At 36.1% G+C, this 24,434-nt stretch overlaps 1 pseudogene; it reads right to left on the bottom strand.

Moving 5' to 3' along the window:
* Nucleotides 1–14,254: 14,254 nt before the first annotated feature.
* LOC124241187 (40S ribosomal protein SA-like) lies at nt 14,255–22,632 on the bottom strand (annotated as a pseudogene).
* Nucleotides 22,633–24,434: the final 1,802 nt, after the last annotated feature.

Consider the following 24,434-nt stretch of genomic DNA (forward strand, 5'->3'; position numbering starts at 1 on the left):
TTCAGAAAGATATAGGAATGCCATTAGATTTCTTCAAGAATCTGCCTAAGTGTCTAAAGTGGTCCAGGATATCTGTATTGGGGAAAAATATCTATTTTCCTCTGGGTTATCCTCGTCCCATCTTCATATACATTTCGGTAAGAAAAAGTAGTGGAGTCTTTTAAGATTCAGTAAAAAACTAACTCTATCAACATCATCATCTGGGCTGAGGATAGAAGTGGGAAGGCTGACAGCTATAACATCTGTTTTCATTATGGAAGCCATGCTCACTAATAGGGATGTGATTTGAACTGTTTCAAAAATTATTCAATAAAACTGTATCTTTATGTATGTTGTATGTTAGTTTCACATTTTTCGCCTTGTTTTGGCTTCAGATGGGTAATTCTGACATGGGATTGGTGGGGTGATTAGAAGCAGCCAGGGGAAGACAGAGTTGTCCTATAGTAATAACATCATCATCAAGAAAGGCTACTTACTTCTTCCTGATTTTCTACTGCTATTTGATAGATGACAAGAATCCACACTCTAAAACTGGCCTTGTCAACCCATTCTAACCTGAAAAAAAAATTGACTGTAACATCTAGATATGTACTTTTTCACATAGTGTAGCAATTGAAAATTCCAGTTGTTGGGTTACTTTTGAAAACTGGGTTATTATTCATTTCAACTATTCTAAGTATTCCTCATATAGAAAATAATAAAATAAAAAACATGAGAAGATTGTTAGTTTACATAGTAATCTGAAGGACTAACGAATGCAAATACATTGATAAGGCTTTACCAATAGAAAAAATCAGTATGCATCTATGTTAAATGTTTTGGGTACATATAAAAATGCTTATTTATATGTAGACAAGGGAGACCACTGCCCACATAATGTGGTTTAAAGGAACTAAGAATCAAACTCTGGTGAAAATATTTCTCAATTCTATCTGTCATATTAGCAAATGTTAGGTTTCTGTTAGAAATCAGAATTATTTTATCTTTATATTTAACTACATTTTTCAATTACTTTCTTTTAAAATATAACTATCTTTGAGTGAAGTCAATTAACCTCATGACAATGAAACATTGTCCCATCAGAGCAGATTATTTGTTAAAAAACACAATTCTGTCTGGTAAACACAATGAGTAATGGTGATACTTAAGGATTATTAGGTAGCTCACAGAATACCCAAGGGTAGAGAAGCTGGATTGGACACAGAAAGAGTGATCACAGTCAAGTACAGAACTGGTTAATGAAAATTCCACTGCCACTGCCAACAGGCCCAGACACTGTAAGACTGCACTGACCTCAGAATTCTCTTGACTGAGGATGACCCCATGTGAACTGTTGCCACTGCTAATCCTATAAACTGGATACAGATTCTACTGGTTCCATGACTCTCATCATAAATCACACATGGCCATTGTCATTTATTTTATTTGGCTCTGATTCAGTGTCTGGGATAGGTGCCTGGGGTTAATCAGGCACAGTTTCTAAGCACACACACTATCTTCAAGAGAGACTTAGAAACCAAGAATCTGAAAATTTCAAATTCTGTTGTTGGAAAGATGGTCTTTTTCATAGCAGGAAAGATTCCCCACGTGTATACGTGGGATTAATTTACAGAGGAGCAAAAGGTAACACAAAACATTCAACATCACCACCTTTGGCTGTCCAACATCAGTATAATTATTTGTTCCCTTTTTACTTCTAAAATAAGCACCAAAAGATTATCTATTTTCCTAACATAATTATATCTTGTACAATCAAATACATCTTAACCTTCTCATTGAAAGGCTTAAACCAAATTATTATGAATTGCAGAATACAAATTTACAACCATAATCATTTAGTTATGAATATTAAAATCTTACTTGGTCAAACTTCTTGTTTTGATATTAGCAATAACACACAATCTTTATTCAATAGCAGAGAAAAAGAAATGTACAGTAGAGGGAAATTATCTACATTATATACATATGCATGTGCCAGAGCAAGAAAGGAAATATGGGTAGATGCTGGAATACTCATGTTCCAACTTGTCAATAGATTATAGCTGGTCTTTACTAATGTTTCCTGTAACTTCAACCAGCAACTAAACTACTAAGAGTTTTTGCCCTGTGAGGTGAGCCGTATCTTCATTGTTAAGGGCTCTGAGTCTTTGTTGTACCTGCCTGTGTTAAGTGACTATATTTTCTTTAAGGTATACCATTTGACTTAGCATCACAAGTCTAAGCCCAGTGTCTTAATATTCATTAATCAAGAAGCAGACTCAGAGTCCAGAATTCATGTGAAATTCTTCAGTTGTAAAATAAAATTATTAAAGAAGTAAAGAATTGATAAGGGAAGGCATAACTATCAATAATGAGTGTGGTGTTAAGGCAGCTACCATAAAGTGCTAATCAGGCTTACTCTGTTAGGAACGCTGAGAAAGACTGCAGATGCACATTCCCATTTATCCTAAGCATCATTCATTAAGGGCTGCTCCTGGGTGCTACAGTTCCTTGGCATGTCCAACCTGCTAGCAAAGCTGTGTAGGAAGCTAGCCTTTCTAAAATCCAAGGTACAAGGACCTTCAATAGCAGGGATGTAGATGCTGCCTGTTGGAAACTACCTGGCGCATCTCAAAGGTCCAAGAGATATGGGTGGGGCATTGCCAGTGTGAGCTACACTCTGGGATTCCCCTGGGTTTAAATTATTTTCCTTCTCATTTCCACTGGGATAGATAATACAGATTGCATCACGGACTCCACAAACATAAGGCACTGATGCCATCACTCAAACTGCTGAAACTGCAGCTATAGGAATCGTACACAGCCGCTGTAACCCCATTGTAGTCCTTGACTCCTCACGTTATTAGATACTGATTTGAATCTACGGTGAAGTCTAGATCATGGACCTCACTGCATATTGAAAGGAGACTAGAATAACAAATTTAAGGAATTCTCACATTTTTTATATGAAGGATAGAGAAGACTCAAATTAAAAAAACTACAAAAGAAAGAGGAAACATTACAACTGATACCACAGAAATATAAAGGATCTTAAGAGACTATTATGAACAATTATATGTTGACAAATTATGTCACTTAGAAGAAATGGATGACAAATTCCTAGAACCATAGAACCTAGGAGGACTGAATCATGAAGAAATAGAAAATCTGAAAAGACCAATAATGAGGAAGGAGATTAAATGAGGCTTTAAAAATTACTCTTTTAGATAATTAGACTATTCACTTTTCCCCCTGCTTTCTGTTTCACTCTCCTCACTCTCTCGGCCACAAATTCTTCTTCTTATACAATTTGAGTGTCTACAATACACATTAGGGACTACCCCCATGCATCAATTCTTCAGGGACTACAAAATTCAAATATAGTCTAGAAACTCTTTAGCGTGCCACTCAAGCTGCATGGGAGAATATAGAGTCCCCAGACAGGACCATGGCCTCAGCATAGTCTACCATACCTTTCCCGCTTCTCTCCCTCCTTCATCTTATGATCTGCCTCAACACAAATGTCATTTCTCTGGGGAAATTTTTGTGATCATCTCTTTTTATTTTTCTGCTTCCATAACACCCTGAACTTTTCCAACACTGTCAAATAATAATATTAGCAGCATATTTATTTTCCCTGAAACATCTAAACTCCACAGTTGCAGCTAATTTTTCTTTTAGTCATTACTTAGTCTCAAGCACCTAACAAAATTAACTTGTTGTGTAAGTGTTGTTAAATGTATCCCAGAAGAGATGAGGAACCTTTAAACGGATTTTAAAGAGAAAATGGTATGATATAATTTGTATTTAGAAATTTCCCTCACACGGATACATAGTAACAGTACAATGCTGAGGCTGGTGGGTGATTCATGAGGTTGGTGATGTTATCTAGGTGACGTGGTGGCTCAGACCACAGAAGTGACAGGGGGATTGAAAGGACTGGACAGGTACTATAAATATTTAAGTGGTAAAACTGGTAGGAGAGAATAAGAGTTGATGTGTGGAATAAGGTAAAGAGAGACGGTCAGCTTGAAAAAATTGAATTTACTGGATTGACAAGATCAATTGGACAGTGATGTCATTAAGCTAGGGAACAGAGGAGAAAAACTAATTTGATAATGGAAATGTGCTTGCCCTACGCTGTACGGAACTGGGCATCCCAGAAACTTTTCTAATGCTACATTTTATTCTTTAAATTAATTAAATAGGCAAATAGTTTTAGGATTATAACAATAAATAACATATATCTCATTAGTTAAAGCAAACAGATTTTTAAAGCATATTTGATTTTATTTTAGATTGATTAAACAGTAATATTCTCTCAAAGATAATTTTATCCAATATACGGGAAATGATTCTGGGAAAAGTTATAATTTGAAGGGAAACCCACCATGATTTTGAATTTTACTTTTCCCATACCTAAATATAATTTACAATCATAAAGGAGTATGAAATTTTGCTATAATCAGTACATATTTTTCATGAAGAAAGATGTTTTAAACCTCTAAAGTATGTTTCTAAAATATTCTTTATTCCTGTGTTTTTACCATTTAGTTTTGCCTAGTTAAAAGCATAAACTGTGATTCAAATAGTGAGACTATGCTGTCACCTGCTGGAAGATGTGGGGAATTATTTCTTTTGAATAATGGAATGGCAGTGATGTGTACTACATTAAATGAGAAAACTCATGTGATGTTCAGGATATTTTTCCATTAAAAAGGTATCACAATGTACAAAGCTATAATCCCATATATGTTAATATTTCCTTTAGTTATGATTTAATCTGTTTTACCCTTTTTATCTACCGTTCTCTTTAGTTTTGTTTCTTTTGTAGAAGCATATACATTCAGGAAATCAAATTTGATTTTAACTAAGAACTAATACAGAAGGTCATTAAATATTTATACTCAGTAGAACAAAAAATAATCTTTAACCACACCTGGGTATATAAATGAGGCAAAGAGGAGTGTGCAGGAGGAGGAGGAGAAATAAAGTGATTTGACATTGAAAAAGGGGTTTTGGTATGATGTAGTATATTAATAAATTAAGGGACATAGGTGTAGGATTAGTTTAGATTTGATTACAACTCTGAGGCCTAGCAAAGCTGAATTTTGGAATGTCACTAAAGCATCTTATGTCAGATTCTTTGTATTTAACATAGGAATAATGTAATTCATATCACAGGGCTTTTGCAAAGATTAAATTTGGTAATACTGAAGAGTACTTGTACAATGCAAGAGTCATTGAAAGCATCAAAAAATAATATCAAGCAGCAAGATTTTTTGGATAGTAAAAGCATTCTCACAGGTTTCATAATGCTTTAAAAATATAAAATAAACCCCACAATCAATTTTGGAATTTCTCGGTTGACACATGTTTATATCAGAAGTCAAATAAACTTTTAATATTCTGACTAGAATGTGTCACTAATAAAAATCATTTAAAATCAGATGCAATAGGAATATTAAAACTTACTTTTAAGTAGGGCTTATTTTTGCTTATAGTATAATAATAATGACAGTAAATACAGTAATGTTTTGCTTTGATGACGGGATACGTTCTGAGAAATGTGTTGTTAGACAAATTTTGTCACTGTGTGAATGTCATAGAGTGTACCTACACAAACCAGATGGTCTAGCCTACCAAACACTTAGGCTATATGGTAGGAATCTCATGGGACCACCATTGTCATATATGCAGCTGGTCATTGACAGAAATGTCATTGTTTTGCAGTGCACTACTGTATGAACATAGTGTTTTTATAGATCTGAGTGCATTAACTCAAGTATTTTTGAGTTTTAGTAATTGCCCAACTTCTATTTCATTTGGCCAAGCTAAAACTGGCCATTTCTCATGGTGCTGATTGCTGCTGAAATTTACAATCTATTCTAGTATTTGACAAAGTTTGGCCTGTAGATCACTGGTGGTTCATGTTTATCATGCTCACTCACGTCCCATTAGTTTTCTATTGCTGGGATAACAAATTACTACAATCTTAGTTGCTTAATACAATGCAAATTTATTATCTTGCAGTTCATTAGGCCAGAGGTCCAGTATATCTCACTGGGTTAAAATCAAGGTCTTTGCAGGACTACCTTCATCTCTAGAGGCTTTACAGTGGAGTCCATTTTCTCACATTTTCCAGCTTTCATAGGCTGCTTGATTCATCATTTGTGGCCTCTCTATCTCCAAAGCCAGCAACACTTCATTTCTCTGACCATGATTCTGTAGCCACCTTCCCCTCTCTCTCTTCTGCCTGGCTCTTGCATTTCCAAGGACCCTTGTAATTGCATAGGGCATATTGATGTAATCTCTTTAAGTTAATCACATCTTCAAAGTCTCTTATACTATGTAAAGTAACATATTCGCAAGTTCTGAGATTAGGACATGGACATATTTGAGGACAATATTCTGACTACCAATTCTGTCAAGTGATATCAAGTGGTTTGGCAGTTTAAAAAAAGCAATGTTTTATTTTGGCATATTATATTTCACAATTTTAAAATATTGAGTCTATTATTTTCATTGAAATCGTGTTAGCATCTTAATCATTACCTCTGAAATTAATTTTTAGTGAGAAATTTGATGAGAAATGTATTTATATTTTCTGGTCCAAGATCCAGCTGAAAATATACAAAATAGAAACACCATTTTTGAACACCAACTTACAGAAATGACAATTTAAAATTGAAACACACATTTGTTTCCTAAAACGGTACAAAGATAGAATTAAACCAAGTCTCCTTTGAGGTGTATGAAAATGTATGACAGACAATAAAGTTAATGCATGATGAAAAATACATATATCAAGCTAAGTATGCCTATTTAGCTTGAAAATTATACTATACTACTAGTCTCTTAAAGATCAGAATACATTGGAAGCCTCTATTTTTCTATAAAATTTTAATATAATTTTTAAGAGTTACACAGCAGTAAACTGCGTGACATATATAAAGATAAAAATTAAATTCACTCAGATTTTGATGTTATGGCAAATACTATTTATCCTACATTTGCTTGTTGGCACAAACGATGGGTTAATAGTTTTTACTCTGGGACAATAATGAACAGAAACGCTGAGTTGATTTGTATAGACATCAGTGTTATATTGCCCTCTTAGAACAGTGTTTTCTAAGTGTATTCAAGACTATCTACATCAGAATCACCTGAAACTATTGAGTAAGGTTTGAATCAGAATAATGTTAGGGATGGAGTGTGAATTGTCTTTAAAATCATGATGGTCATTAAAACATTATGACAATCCTTTCTGTAGTGAGAAACCACTTAAAGATCAGAGTTGTTTTGATTAATTTCTGTTCTCATCATTCACCTAGCTTGTTTGCAGTAGAATGAAAGCTTGAGTGTAACTGATTGATTAAATACGCTCTTAGTATTCTTTTAGAAGTATAGTAAGGAAGATAAAAACTTTAAAAGTAGAAGAAATATTTCTTAAATTATTTGAAGATAAAGAACTTCACTTTCATGCATGCTGTTAAAAGTAGCTTCTTTTCACATAATACACTGATTCTTAATTTTTCTAACAGCAGAGTGAGGGAGACATATGTTCAATCTATATAGCCATTAAAATTCAGATCACAGAAATTAAAGAGGAATGCCTCTACTGTAAGCAACTAGAAAGGGGTTCGTTCTGCTCACTGCAATCTGGTGCCAATCAATTGCAAACAAGCTGGTGGTTGAGAAAGGAAAATTCATACTATTAGCTAGCATAATCCAAAGATGGAGGACTAGCATCCTGAAGAACCATCTTAAAGTCATACAGAATCTAGAGGCAGTTATATACAGGAAACGGGCAGGGAAGGAGGGGGCTAGGGATGTCAACTATCGGGTGTGATGAACTTCAAGGCACTGCGTTATCTCTTTCTTCTGTCATTTCTGATGGGTACCAATGAAAATTTTTCTTTCTGGAGGTCGTCATGTTCTGGGGATCTCAGAGAACAAAGTTGTCTTATCACACCTGGGAGATACAGGTAAGCAAGACTCATAGAACTAGTAGATCACATATTTTGTAAAAGCGAGAGATGCTTAATCATCTAGGCTACATGCAGGCTAGAAAGTATTCACTGAGACTAGTGAGTCAGGGTCATAGTTACAATATTGCTTCTTTTCCCTAAGATGACTTCCCTCATGTTAACTTACGATCTAGCTGTTACATGTAGACTTTATAGATATTAAAATAATTATAAGGAAATACGAAGTGTTGTGCTAATAAGAGACATTAGATAAAATCAGCAAATTCCTAGAAAGACAGAAATTACCAAAATTGAATCAAGAACAAATAGATCTGTAAATAGACATATCAAATAATAAAATTGAATTAATTAAAAATCTTCCCACAAAAGAAGCTGGGGTAATTCTATCAAACATTAAAGGTGGAAAAGATCTCTCAATCCTACACAAAGTTTCCAACTCATTTTATTAGGCCAGGACTACCTTAACATGGACGCAGGAAAAAAATCAAAAGAAATGAAAACCGTAGACCAATATCTATCATGAACATACACATAAAAATCTTTAAAAATATGAACAAACTGAATCCAGCAACATATAGAAACCTATATACACCATGACCAAGTGGAGTTTATTTAAGAAAGGTATAGTAGGTTAAAATCCAGAAAATAATGAACATAACACACTCTATCGGTAGAATAAAGGACAAAACAACAAAAAAAACGCAAGCAAACAAACCAAAAAACTTACACATGATTATCTCAATAAATGCAGGAAAAGCATTTGACAGAAAGCAACATCCATCCCTACTAAAGGCTTTCAGGAAACTGTCAATATAATAGAACTTCCTCAAACTAATAATAGACAGCTATGAGTCACCTAGAGCTAACATCATAGTTAATGGTGAGTGAGTGCTTTCCCTCCAAAATCGGGAATAAGACGAGATTGCCTCTCCCTCCCACCTCTATTTTACACAGCACTGGAGAGTCTAGTCAGTCAAATAAAACAAGGAAAAAAATGCATGCAGGTAGAAAAGAAGGAACAAAACTCTCCTTATTTGCAGATGGCAAAGAATTCTTTTGGTGAAAAACACCAAAGAGATCTAGCAACACAAAACAAAGTAAACAATAGACAATACCTAGAAATTCTGAGCAGCTGGAAATACAGAAAGTTCTCATTTACCCCTCTCCACCACCACTCCTGGTGCATAGTTTTCCCCAGTTTCCTTTTTTTTTTAAAGATTGGCAACTGAGCTAACAACTGTTGCCAATCTTCTTTTTTTCTTCCTGTTTTTTTCTCCCCAAATCCCCCCAGTACATAGTTGTATATTTTAGTTGTGGGTCCTTCTAGTTGTGGCATGTGGGACGCCACCTAAGCGTGGCCTGATGAACAGTGCCATGTCCATGCCCAGGATCCAAACCTGAGTCAGCCCTCACAGGATGACTCAGGAAATATTCCCTCTGCTTCTATTTTCTGGAAAAGACTGTAAAGAATTGATAGAATTTATTCCTTAAATGTTCGATAGAATTCACCAGTGAACCCATATAGTTCTGGTGCTTTCTATTTTGAAGGTTACTATTAATTCAATTTCTTTAATACATGGAAAGTTATTCAGATTATCTATCTTTGTGAGTTTGTTAGATTGTGTCTTTCAAGGAATTTGTCTATTTATCTGAGTTATCAAACTTGTGGGCATAGAGTCATCCATCATATTTCTTTATTATGCTTTTTATATCCACTGAATCAGTAGTGATGGCCCCACTTTCATTTCTATCATTAGTAATTTGTGTCTCTCCTCTTTTTTGTTGATTAGGCTGAATACAGACTTACAAATTTTATTGATCTTTTCAGAGAACAAACTTCATTTCATTAATTTCCTCTATTGATTTCTTAATTTCATTGACTTCTCTGATTTTTTTTCTCTGCTTCCTTTGAATTTAATTTTTTCTTCTTTTTCTAGTGTCTTAAGATGAATATTAGAATACTGATTTTAAATCTTTCTTCTTTTGTAATGTATGTACTCAATACTATAAATTATGCTTTAGGCACTTTTGCTGCATCCCACAAATTTTGATGAGCTGTATTTTTGTACTTCAAAGTATTCATAAATGCCTTTTGAGATATTCTCTGACCCATGTGCTATTTAGAAATGGACTGTTTAACCTCCATATACTTGGGATTTTTAAGGTATCTTTTTATTATTGATTTTTATGTTCATTCGATTTTGGTCTGAGAACATTGTTTTCTATTCTTTTAAATTTTTTAAGGTGTGTTTTATTGCCCAGAATGTGGTCTATCTTGATGAATGCTCCGTGCCAGCTTGAGAGGAATGTGTATTCTACTGTTGTTGGATGAAGTATTCCATAAATGTCAAATACATCCATTTGATTGATGATGTTGCTCAGTTCAATTACATCCTTACTGATTTTCTGCTTCCTGGATCTGTCAGTTACTGATAGAAGCATGTTGATGTCTCCAACTATAATAGTACATTTGTCTATATTTTCTCGCAGTTCTATCATTTCTTGCCTTATGTATTTTGACACTGTTGTTAGGCACTTACACATCAAGGATTGTCATAACATCCTAGAGAATAGACCCCTTTTTCATCATATAATGCTTCTCTACATCTCTGATAATTTTCCTAGCTCTGACTTCTGGTTTGCCTAAAATTAATATGGCTACCCATTATGGGCTGAATTGTGTTTCTTCAAAATCATATGTTTAAGGCATGGGACCTACTACCTCAAAATGTGACTGCATTTGGAGATGGGGTCTAAGTGAAAATGCAGTCAATATAGTGGACCTTGATCCAATATGACTTGTTTTCTTAAAAGAAGAGGAGATTAGGAAACAAAAACACACACAGGGAAAACCATGTGAAGACTTAGGAAGATGATGGTGTGGGGTCCTGGAATTGGCCACCCCAAGATATGTCTCTTTGGCATGAGGATTATTTGGGGCTGGTTACTTTTAATAAACTGCAGACAGGAAGGAGGCTCTGAGGAGTGGAACTTGCTTGCCCTTTGTTAGGAGACATTTACATTTATAAGGGAAATCTCCATCTGTAAAGGTGTCTCCCTCTCTGTACCAGGAAGAAGGGTATGACTTTATCTCTAGAAACTCTTAATCAATGCCAAAGGCAAGGACTTAAATCTGCATTTGTTTACTGTACTTGTGTGTTAATCTCCCATGATTGACTCCCCCTCCACCCCCAGCATCCTTTTTTGTCTTTAGCTGGTTATGATATTTAAGGTGGTGGCTTCAGCCATTTTGGCAAGTTGCTCAGCTTGCCTGAGCCTCTCCCATGTATTCATGTTATAAAGCTTTGTTTAATTTTCTCCTGTTATTCTGTCTCATGTGAATTTAATTCATTCTCCGGCCAGACGAACCCAGAGAGGGTAGAGGAAATGTCTTCCTCCCCTACAATGGTTAACCCTTCACCAAGGCAAGAGGCTTTAGAAGATGCTGACCCTGCCAACACCTTGATCTCAAACTTCCAGCATCCAGAATTGTGAGAAAATAAATTTCTGTGTAAACCAGCTAGTCTGTGATAATTTGTTAGGACAGCCCGGCAATCAATAGGGCTATTAACATTACCCCAGCTTTCTTTCCATTGCTGCTGGAGTGAAACATCTTTTTCCATCCTTTTACTTTTAATCTATGTCTTAAATAAAAGGGTTTCTTGTAGACAACATATTGTGAGATATTATTTTTTTAATCCACTCTGGCAGTCTCTATCTATAAACCATTCAGGGCTAAGGTGATTACTGATATAGTTGGATTAGTATCTACCATATTGGTAACTATTTTCTATTCGTTGTCCTTGTTCTTTGTCTTCCACTCCTTTTCTGCCTTCTGTGATATTAATTGATCACTTTTTATGATTCTGTTTTCTATCCTCTCTTAACATATTAATTATACTTTTTCTTCTTTTTTTAGTGGTTGCCCTGGAGTTTGTAATATAATTTACAACTAATGTAATTCTCCTTTCAAAAGGTACTATACCACTTCATGTATAGTGCACGCATCTTACGACAGAAAATTCCGTTTCTCCCACCTGTCCCTTATAACATTGCTATTATTTATTTCATTTATCTACATGCTATAATCATCTGAGACATTGTTTGTCTTCTTATTTTGAACAAGATCTTATCTGTTAGATGAAATTAAGAATGAGAAAGTAAAATATTTTATTTTACCTGTAATTATTCCTTTAGGAATTCGTTTAATTATTCCTATAAGGTTAAGTTGCTAGCAAAGTAGAAGGATAAATGTTTTCTGCAAGAGTTTAGTTTCAATGATATTGAAGATATGTTTTTTAATCTAATATTAATGAAATTTCAGAATTTATTTTTTAAATAAAAGAAAACAATGCTGAAACAGCAATCAATCCTAGTTTTAAGGGGAAAAGCACAAAACATTAGATGTTTAAAATAAATGAAAATATTTTATATTCAAAATTAAATAAAAACACTACAGGCCCTTGGAGAGATACTTAGCTTTGACTTGTCCAAGTGACCTACTTTCAACCAGTTATAATTATTTCCAATCATTTTCCTATTCAATTTATGAAATGAAGGCTTTGCTTTTTAATGGATAATCTGCATTCCATTAAAGATTGAAAGCAATGCCCATGGCTTAGTTATTCTTCACTGAAGCAAACTCTTGTTGGGACTCAATGCTTATCATATAGTTAAAATGCACATTTCAGGAAATTAATTTCAGGCTTGAAAGACAAGAGGCATACATATATCCAATATGGTTACAGAATAAAAAAGAATGCAACTTTGATTTCTAAAATACTAAATGTCATGTTCTGGAACTCCTTTGAAATAATGTAAGTTAGATCCTAATTTTCAATGAAGTCTATCTGGAAATAATAAGTACAAAATAAGAGATCCAGTATGTGTGGTTGATGTAATTAGAATGCTAATGGAAAATATTTCGGTTAACAAAAGCCAAGAGTCCACATCAAATTTAAACTCAGGCACTGTGAACAATAAAGGTTTTTGAAATGATTTACAAGAAAAAAACCTACTTTCTTATTCAAATTTTTAAAAATCTGAAATAGTTGAATCATATACTTACATAAATGAAGGTGACATGATGGCTCTTTTTTTTCTTACCAAGCCTACTATGCGCTTAGGCAGCAATCTGTGAGGAGTTGCGTGTTCTCTTTTGGAGTACAGTCCAACGTTCTTTGAATTTTGCCTCGGTGACATTTTGACTATGCAAATCAGGATATTAAGCTTAAACTTTCAGAGCCATAGTTTTCTTGCCTGTGAAATGAAGATGATACTTAGCGTGATATCAATATAATTGTTTGAAGATGAATGATATACATTATGCAACAATCCAGTCTATTCATATACTAAATGGACAATAAGTACCAAAACTTGCAGTTAAATGAAATACTGGTAAACAACTTTATGAAAGAAAATCTTACAATTCAACAGCCTCTAAAAATCAATAAGATTAGGTCAGGTAGCATGTTTATCTCAGTCAAGATTTCTTCAACGATAGAGTTTTACAAATAAATTATCCTAAAGTACAATGGTTGCTTCAATAATATAAAAAATTAAGAAAATGTAATATAAATTAGAACAATAATTCTTTGATTTAGCTGCTACTTTTTCAATTCCCTATTTTATGAACAAAAGTTCATAAAATAAAGCTAAGTACACAGCTATTTAATGTTAAACTAGATATTTAAACACAAGTTTTCGTAGCTCTAAACTCAATGTGTGTGTATTTTGTTTTGATGTCCAGAAGGCCATCCCAGTTTTCACTTTTTTTCCTTTGTAAAGATTTTGCCCTTTTTAGCATATCTTGGAAGTTTACTTAATTTCTCAAGGAGTTTGCTTTGTGTTCCCCTTTTCAGTACAATAAAGAATTTGATGCATGCTCGGATTTTCTCTTAAGTGGAAACGAGAAAATACCCACATCAAAGTGGGTGGGAAAGGCTGAGACACACTCTCATCATAAACGCCACCCCCGGCACAGCACCATACCATCAGGAGAGACCCTCAAGCCCCGACTTCTTCCTGAAGAGCAAAGAGTTTGGACTGTACATCGAGTGCCCCAACTTTTGGGACTCCCGTCTGAGGGACAGGTCCCCAAAACACCAAGCCGTGAAAGACAACGGGGCTTGTATTGATGAGTCCCACAGCATGATAGCAAACAAAAGAGTGGTTCCTTTTTATTTTTTTAGAAACTGCTTATTTTCTGTCAATCTTATTCCATTTTCCCTTCAAGAGTCTGTGAAAGAACTGCCAAAGACCACTCCATGGTTGTCCCTACCCATTCAGTGGCCTGAGCGGTGGGGGCTGAGTGCTGCGGACGTCAGTGGGGACTGCTGGGCAGGCAGGGAGGGCCCCTGCACCTGCAGACCAGTCTGTGCCCCTGGGTGAGGAGCAGGGAACTGGGGAGCTGGAGCAGTCCAGTTGCCCTGAAATTTCTCCTTTGTCACAGGCTTTTAAGCAGCAGCCTGCTCTTCCCTTTCAATCTCTTCAGGATCTCTCTAGAAGTGGAGATCAGGGATGACCTCCTGAGGGTGCTCATGGGAGATGGTGCCGCACATGCACAGAACTTCCTGGGTGACATTGACCGCAGACTCGCCCAGTGAGCTCCTTGCTTTGGGATGGCAGCCTTCACATAGCTGGCGCAGAGGGGAGTCTGTGTTACAGAGCAGTGGGAGGCAGGTTAACATGAGAGCCTCTGGGAGAGGCTGGGGCCAAGCCCTGGATCAGTAAGCAGCCAGAGTGCCTGGATCTGGTTAGTGAAGGTTCCAGGGATGAAGAGGCCAGACAGGAGTGGCTCCAGTGGCAGCAGCGAACTGCGCCACAGCTCCCAGGCCTGCATTCCTGGTGGATGTGACACCGACATCAGCCACGTTCTCAATGGCAACAATGGAAAGAGCTGCCAGCCGAAACTTCTCCCAGGTTCTCTTCAGATTTATGATGTAGGTGCCACCACTTTTCCTTCTGTAGGTGTACTGTTCCATTTGGAAGTCAAGGGTGCTGCCACCAATGTGAGTTCCTGCTGCAAGGAATTTGAGGATGTTTTCCTTCTCCATTTACAGAATATCAAGGGCTCTGGATGTTGTGAAAATTTTCCTTTAAGTCAGGACAGGAACTCAGAACAACTCTGTGTACACTCTGTGTGTGTCTGTTATAAGTTATGGTTTTGTGGTTGCCACAAGGCTTATATAAAACTTAAATACCTAACTCTTGTGGACATTTAATAAAGCTTTCTAGAGGAATCCAGGTAATCCAGGAGAAGGTGAGAGCCTATTTTTGGAACTTCTATTGCCTTTAATAATTATTAAAATATTATCTTATATTTTTATACTCTAGGCCATTCCCAAGGTCTTTTATAAATTATCACAACATGTGTGTGAGATAGGCATAGTTATTATCTCTGCTACCGAAAATGATATTCAGAGAGTAATGATCTGTCCAAGGTGACAGATTTGTACCTACCAGAGCAAGAAACAGGACGGAAGTCTCCAAGTTATAATGTAGGATGTTTTGTACTAATGAAACCTATCAAACAACTTTCCAAAAGCTGGGGAACTAAGTGTTCACAATACAAAATCCTATGCAAGAAGTGTGTGTGTGTGTCTGTGTCTGTGTGTGTGTGTCTATACATGTGTTTTAATGGTTTCTTGAATCCCTGAACTTCCTAGTGCATGGACTTTTTAAAATACGAGGTCAGTCACTGAATTGATTTTGTTCAAACAACTTAATTAGCCCTATATTTTATAAATATATTTATAAAGTATATTTCACATACATTGAAACTTCATTGTGACTCATATATCTTTGAAGTTTATTTTATCTTATATTTTACGCTTTGTTAACTTTTTCTGCATCCCTACTCTTCTGTTTCCAAAAGAAACTGGGAATGGAAGAGCTATAATATCTGAAAATAAATGAAACTGTCATGCTCCTAGCATGGTCAAAGTAGTAAATGTTTTATTCCAGCAAGAGTAGTCTCTTGTATTTCCAACAATTATTTTTATGGCAAGGCATTTGAATGACTTTCAGATAGATTGTGAATTTGGTCAAACTTCTATTACTTTTCCTTTTGATATCCTTCTGTGCATATTTCTCTTTGACGAATATTGAAATTTTTCAACCACTTTTTGAAAAGATGGAACTTTGATAAACAAAATACTTTTTTTGACTTATTTACACTAAGGCAATAATAATCGCCACAATAATTTTGGATCTCTGCAAAAAGAGAAATAAAAGCAACATTTGCTTGCTTTAAAAATTGTCCAGGTGTTTGAGAAGAGTAAAAAGTAAAAGTTACTGCAAGAAATTCTTTCCTAGACCATAAAAGATATTTGAGAATCTCAGTTCTTCATTTATGAGTGTTCAGTAATTTTGAGATTTTTTTGTTTTCTATTTGCATTTTCAGCTATTTGGTTTCCCCCCACTGAGGATATGTTTATAACGTTAGGCCATGCTTGAAATAATAAATTGGTAAGTATACAAAGTTATTATAGTATTCAAAAATATTATTAAAAATAATACCCTGTCATATACGGTACTAGCTTATGAAAGGAGATTTATTCATAAGCTTTGCTCTGTTAAAGAATGATCAGGACTGGGACCAACCCAGTGGTGCAGCAGTTAAGTTCACGCATTCCACTTCTGCAGCCTGGGGTTCACCAATCCTGATCCTGGGTGGCGACATGGCACCACTTATCAAGTCCTGCTGTGGCAGGAGTCCCACATATAAAATAGAAGAAGATGGGCACAGATGTTAGCTCAGGGCCAGTCTTCCTTAGCAAAAAGATGAGGATTTGTGGCAGATATTAGCTCAGGGCTAATCTTACCCTCCCGCCCCCAAAAAATAAGAATTGTCAGGACTGGGGATGGCCCAGTGGCATAGTGGTTAAGTTCGTGCACTCCATTTTGGCTGCCCAGGGCTCACAGATTCAGATCCAGGGTGCACAGGTTTGGATCCCTGTCATGGACCTACACACCACTCATCAAGCCATGCTGTGGCAGCATCCCACATACAAAATAGAGGAAGATGGGCACAGATGTTAGATCAGGGGCAATCTTCTTCAAACAAGAAGAAGCAGATTGGCAATGAATGTTAGCTCAAGGCCAATCTTATTAACCAAACAACAAAAAGAAAGAAAGAAAAGAATTGTCATGACGGCATGAGTCGTTCCTCAGCCTCAACATTGCTTTCATCCAAGTTTGGCATTAACTAAAAGGCTCTCTGTTTCTTGCCTTATCACACATAGTAAGATAGCAGGGTTAAAGTAAGACCTAGAGAGCTCCTTATGTTCCTGATGAGACTTCCACTTAACTTCCACTCATAAATGTTGTGCCTAAGAGTCCAGTGCCATTAGAGACTATAATTAGCACAGCTACCTACACTTATGTGACTCACTCCCTAATTTAGGATGAGAGCCAGACTCAGCATGCCCTATCTTCTAGTTTATCTCAGTCGCCACACAACTCAGCCTCCGCCAAATTCCTTAACGTCTAGGCTTTCAGAAAGATCAGCACTTTGATCCATATGCTGTCAGTTTATATAATTAGATTCCTCAGTGTTTGCTGTCATTTACTTCCTTCTGTGATTTCTCTCATTCAGTGAAGATTTTAGCGTGCTTCATTGTATTTTGCCAGTTATATATTTCATCATTCATGATCATTCAATATAAATATGTCATTGTTCACCATAGTGTCTTCATTTTCTTCCTGCTAATGAATTTGTCTTTCACCCCACCTCAGACATTCTAATTGCCACACCTAGATTTTTAATCAACAGTAATTGAACCATTTCCCGAATTTCAATTTCAATGTTCCCCTGCCTAACTACCACCTTCTTGTCTTTATAGCTCAATCACGCAAATATCTTGCTTCTAAAATATCTATAGGCTTTTTCATGACCTACAAGCTACTGATCTTTTCACTTTTTATCAACTCTTTAGATTCTCACTTCTCTGAATACATGTTGTAAACTAGTTGCCCACATTTATAATTATCCCCTTCCACAGAGCCTCAAATTTGGTCTCTCTCCCTTGAGTAAACTCCTGAGATTGTGGGTGTGTGGATTATAACCAGTTTGAACTAAGTATTCTGCCTGTTGAGCCAGCCCCATGGCTGAGTGGTTAAGTTCGTGTGCTCCACTTTGGTGGCCCAGAGTTTCAGTCGTTGGGATCCTGGGCATGGATCTAGCACTGCTCATCAAGCCATGCTGAGGCAGTGTCCCACATAGCACAACCAGAAGGACCCACAACTAGAATATACAACTATGTACTGGGGGATTTGGGGGAGAAGGGGAAGAAAAGAAAAACAGTAGTTTGCAACAGATGTTAGCTCGGGTGTCAATCTTAAAAGTGAATACGTAAATTAATTAATTAATTAATTGATATTCTCCCTGCAAGGCACCATGTAAATATAGCTGAAGATGCACACACATACACAAGCAAGTGTGTGCACACATTCTCACCTTTCATTAATCGATGAAGCCTCAAGTGGGCTCTCCTATACTTCTCATATCAATTCATTTTTCCTACTTTTCTACACAACTAATTCTCCAAGCCTTCTTCCCAGGCCTTGGTCAGTTGACAATGTTGCTCCTTACATCACTGAGCTAATGCAGGTGATCACAAAAGATCTCCCGTGTGTACCCAGTGCCAAATTTATGAATCTTCTTTTTTCTTTTTAAAACTCCTATTACAATGGATGAGTCAGAAATGTTTCCATCCAACGTCAAACTCTCCATGTGTGCATTGAATTCCCCTGGTGCACCTATACAAAGAATTTCCATTTGTAAGTTTCCCTTTTCTTCCTGAATAGTAATTTCTATCAACATTAGGAAACACTGTAATATATTTCACCACAAAAGAAATGAACAAACACCACCCTTAACCCAATATCTTCCTCTAGTTACCACTTTTTTCCATGCTTCTGTTTAGCAGCAAATCATCAGAGTGCTATTCACATTGTTCTCCTTTCTCTCCTGTTGAATTCTCTTGAATCCAGACCAGTCACACACTTATCCTTACTGCACAATGGGAAGAAGCCCAGTGATCTCCACTATACCAATATAATGATAATTCTCATTCTACAATTCGTTCAGTTTATTAGGCACACTTGACATAGATTGGATTTCTGTGATAACCACTTTCTCTCAGAATGTGATCTTCTAAATTAGTCATTTTTAAAATCTTTGCGTGTGCATATATGTATGTATATATATATATATATATACACACACACACACACACACAAGTATGTCTGTATATATTTTTCCTTTTTTTTTTTTTTTCGGAAGATTAGCCCTGAGCTACTACTGCCAGGCTTCCTCTTTTTGCTGAGGAAGACTGGTCCTGAGCTAACATCATGCCCTTCTTCCTCTAATTTATATGTGGGATGCCTACCACAGCATGGTGTGCCAAACGGTGCCATGCCCGCACCCGGGACCTGAACCAGCGAATCCCAGGCCGCCAAGAAGCAGAACGTGCAAACTTAACCACTGTGCCACCGGGCCAGCCCTATTTTTTCCTTTATACCTCCCCAAAATCTGAGCTCTACAATAATCCAAGAAGATTGAGTCTCTTCTTTGTATGTATTCTCTCCCTACTTATTTGTTTAAGTAGACTTTATTTTTTAGAGCAGTTTTATGTTCACAGCAAAACTGAGAGGAAGGTATACAGATTTCATATATACCCCCTACCCCAACACATGCATAGCACCCCCACCATTATCAACATCTTCCACCAAAGTAGAACATTTTTCACAATCAATGAACTTACATTGACATATCATCACCCAAAATCCACTCTTCATTTTGTTCATTCTATAAATATGGACATATATATAATGACATATATCCTTCATTATAGTATCATACGGAATATCTTCACTGCTTTAAAAATCCTGTGTGCTCCAGCTGTTCACCACTCATCCCCACCCAATCCCTGGCAATCACTGATCTTTTTGCTATCTCCATAATTTTGTCTTTTCCAGAATGTCACACAGTTGGAATCACACTATATAACCTTTTCAGATTGGCTTCTCTGATTTCTTAATATACATTTAAGTTTCCTTCATGTCATTTCATGGCTTAATAGCTCATTTCTTTTAGTTCTGAATAATATCCCATTGTCTGGATATGCTACAGTGTGTTTATCCACTCACCTACTGGAAAGCATCTTGGTTGCTGTCAAGTTTCAGTAATTATGGATAAAGCTGCTATAAATATCCACGTGCAGATTTCCATGTGAAAATTTTTTTAACTCCTTTGGGTAAATACCAAAAAGTTCAATTGATAGGTTGTATGGTAAGAGTATGTCTAGTTTTTTAAGAAACCACCAAAATGTCTTCCAAAGCAGCTGTACCATTTTGTATTTCCACTAGCAAAGACTGAGAGTTCCTGTTTCTCCGAATCCTTGTCAGCATTTGGTGGTGTATTTCCAAATTTTGGCCTTTCTAATAGGTGGTATCTCATGTTTTTTTTAATTTGTATTTCTCTGATAATTTATCCTGTGGAGCATATTTTCAGATGCATATTTGCCATCTGGATATCTTCTTTGGTGAGGTATCCTTTAAGGTCTTTGGCCCGTTTCTTGATCAGATTGTTTTCATTCTTTTGAGTTTTAAGAGATCTTTGTGTATTTTGAGTAACAGTCCTTTATCAGGTATGTCTCTTGTAAATGTATTCTCCCACTCTGTGGCTTGTCGTCTCATTCTCTTGTTATTATCTTTTGCGGAGCAGAGGTTTTAATTTTAAAAACGTCCAGCTTATGAATTTTTTTTCTTTCATGGATCATGCCTTTAATGTTGTATCTAAAAAGTCATCACCATACCCAGGGCCACCTAGGTTTTCTCCTATGTTATCTTCCAGGAGTTTTATAGTTTTGAGTTTTTCATTTAAGCCTATGATCCATTTGAAGTTAATTTTTGTGAAAGGTTTGAGGTCTGTGTCTAATTTCATTTTTTTGCATGTTAATTTCCAGTTGTTCCAATGACATTTTTTGAAAAAACTGTCTTTGCTCCATTGCATTGCCTTTGTTCCTTTGTCAATGATCAGTTGACTATATTTATGTGAGTCTATTTCTAGGCTCTCTATTATGTGCCATTGATCTATTTTCACTCAATACCTCACGGTCTTGATTACTGTGCTTTTTAGTAAGTCTTGAAGTCAGGCAGTGTCAGTCCTTCAACTTTGTTCTTCTTCAACATTTTGTAGGCTACTTTGTGTCTTTTGCCTCTTCATATAAACTTTAGAGTCAGTTTTTTTATATCCTCAAAATAACTTGTTATGATTTTGATTGAGATTGCATTGAATCTATAAATCAAGTTGGGAAGAACTGATATATTGACAATATTGAGTATTTCTATACACGATTGTGGATTATCCCTCAATTTGAATAGTTTTTCCTTGATTTCCTTCATTAAAGTTTTGTAGTTTTCATCATTTTGGTCTCATCCATATTTTGTTAGATTTATACCTAAATTCTCCATTTTGGGGGATGCTAATGTAATGGTATTGTGTTTTTAATTTCAAATTCCACTTGTTTACTGTTGATATACAGGAGAATGACTGACTTTTTACAGTAACTTTGTTCCTGAAACTGTTGTAATCAATTAGATCCAGGAGGTTTTTTGTAAATTATTTTCCATTTTCCACATTTTGTAAATTATTTTGTGTTTTCTGCGGTGTTATCAGAGAAGAAATACAGTTATATTTCCTCCTTCCCAATTCTTCCATTTTTTTCTTACTGCATTAACCAGGACGTCTAGTACAATGTTGAAAAGCAGTGGTGAGAGGGGCCTCCCTTGCCTTCTTCCTGATTTTAGTGGAAAAGCTTTGAGTTTATCACCATTAAGTTTGATGTGAGCTATAGGTTTTTTGTAGATATTATTTACCAAGTTGATAAAAACTGAGAGCTTTTGTCGTGGACAAGTGTTGGATATTGTCAAATAATTTTATACACTATTGACTTAACACTTCGATTTCTAATCTGTAATGGGTTCTATTTCTATCATAAAATTAACTCAAGAGAATTTTCTTTCAACAAAAAAATGTGATGATCAGCACATAATCCTCCTTTGCACTGGCTATACCAAAAACTTCCTTAGCTTCAGATGAATAATCATATATCTAAATTTGGAGTTAGTTTAGGTGGCACCTGGATGATGTTACCACCCTGACATATTTGCTCTCTCTCAGGGAGACTCTGCCACTGCCGTCGCACTGAACCACTGTGCACAAACGTCTACTCTGACTTCCCTAAAGGAAATGACAGCAACTTGGAGAAATCTAACTTCCTATGCAAGGAGAGGAGTGAAAAACTCCGGAGCTTTAACCCAGAAGGTTCTGGCCTGTTTGGCTGGAAGGACTTTTAATTAAATGCAACAATGTTGAATGGGACCACTCACTTTGGAGAAAAAAAAAAATAGCTCAGTTAGGTCAGTTACTCTCTAGGAGCAGATCCTGAGGTGGTGATTCTTGTTCAAGTGTTATTTGGGGAATGCTTTCAGGAGAAGGAGAATTGAGGAAGCAGGAAAGGATAGAAGAAGAAAGGTAAGCAAGAATATATTCTCAGCTCTATAAACAGAGACAAGTGCTGGAGCACAAATTGGAACAATTTTCTCACCTTGAGGCAAGAGACTGATCTTCGGTGTCCCCATGCCAGTCAGGCATTAGGAGAAGTCTGATTAAGGTAGCTCCCTTTTGGCCAACCTCAATTCTAAGAGAAGAAGGAACCCTGAGTTGCTATCCAACAACATTACCAAAGCTGGAAGATGGAAAACAGACTAGGGAAGGAGCAATAGCATCTTCTCTTGGAGATGACACTTATACAGCCCATATATGTCAGTTTCCCTGCAGACCGATGCCACTCAGCTTTTTCATTTGGATATGGCCCACAGGAAACATCTTCTGCTCAGCAGTCAGTACACCTCAGTAAGAGTGAGCCCTGCCAAATTAAATCCCGCATGTCTGGAGACCTCTGTTACAAGATATTTGTAAACACTTGAGAATCCTTCAATATATGTAAGATAGAGGTTGCATCTTAGGCAGATGATGGATTTAGTACGTGTGATTTCTGCCGTCACTGCCTAGGACATGGAATTGGTACCTTTGAACTTTGCAAAGAAGTAATAAGCAAGGTGTATACACAGTCATCAAAACACTAAGTTGTTCTCTCCTGGTGGTTTCTGTGTTTGAATTCTTTGAAATAATCCTAACTAAAGTATTGTTTTTTAAAGAGCTATTTTTCTCATAGGTCATCTGTACAGAAGAAAATAGCTTTTAAATTATCATTTCCTTCAAGTATGAAATATTATTCTACCTAATATCTTGCCATAATTAAAATGTTAAGCTCAATAATAAAAACATGAAAATATTATTACTATGCTTAGAATTTCCCAAGATTGTATGTATGGCAGAACAGGAAACTTTGAGCTGTCAATGCTTGTAACGAGAACACAAACCTAATAAGGTATCGTTTTGTCAAATCATCTGTTCAGACTCACTGTCTCCCTCTTGTTCTCACTGCACTTTTTGCACAAAACAATTAGCCCTTTATCCTAGATGGTATATTAACTTGTATTTGTCAATCTTTTTTCCTGAAAACTAAAAGATTATGTCATTCCTCTATACCCACCCCTTAAAAGAGTTCAGCATTTACCCCATTCTTAATTGTCATCTCACATTTTTTCCCTTTGGCTAATTCCTACCACAATAAATTTGAGCAATATCCTCCCAGACACTCAGGCTGCAGAAAAAAAGCGTTATAAATCTTTCCCTCTCTCCTTTTTTTACACATTCATTCACAAAATTTTGCTTTCCCAATTTATAAAATTTTCATTCACACTTCCATTATTGTTTAGGACTTTACATGTTTCAATGTTTCCTTTACATCTGTATTTGCTTCCCCTTATAATCTTTCCACAAAACTGCTACAACATCTGTATTTTGGAAACACAACCTGAATGTCAGCAATTTACTTAAGACCTTTCCCAACTTCTCCATTGCCTGGTTGATAACAGCACACCTTCTTGGAATAGCGTGTGAGACATTGTAATATGTCTGTTACATATCTTTTGATGATGAATCTACATATATCCTCTGGGTCTGTCCTGTGATTCCATTCCTGGACCTCAGGATGACCTTTCATATATCTGAAGTACAGTTATTTTTATGCCTACTCTATTCCTCATTTTCTTTCCACTTGGCTAACCTGATCTTTTATTCATATGCCCCTCAACTGTTACTTTTGAAGGAAGCATTTGCTGCTTAGTAGCTATATATACTGTCTTTTCTTTTCTTGCATGCACACCTTTTGCTAGTTGTTAAAATGAGGGTCTCCGAGCGCGGAACTTCCTCTTTATTTTGGTATTAACGTGGTTATTTCACATTTCCTCCTCACTGAGTTGATCTTGATACTGAAACGTGAGATACCAGTAATTTTCTTCCAGAAATTTGAAGTGATTTTTCATTGT

The sequence above is a fragment of the Equus quagga genome, chromosome 6 (assembly GCF_021613505.1).
Source record: "Equus quagga isolate Etosha38 chromosome 6, UCLA_HA_Equagga_1.0, whole genome shotgun sequence".
Taxonomy (NCBI): Eukaryota; Metazoa; Chordata; class Mammalia; order Perissodactyla; family Equidae; genus Equus; species Equus quagga.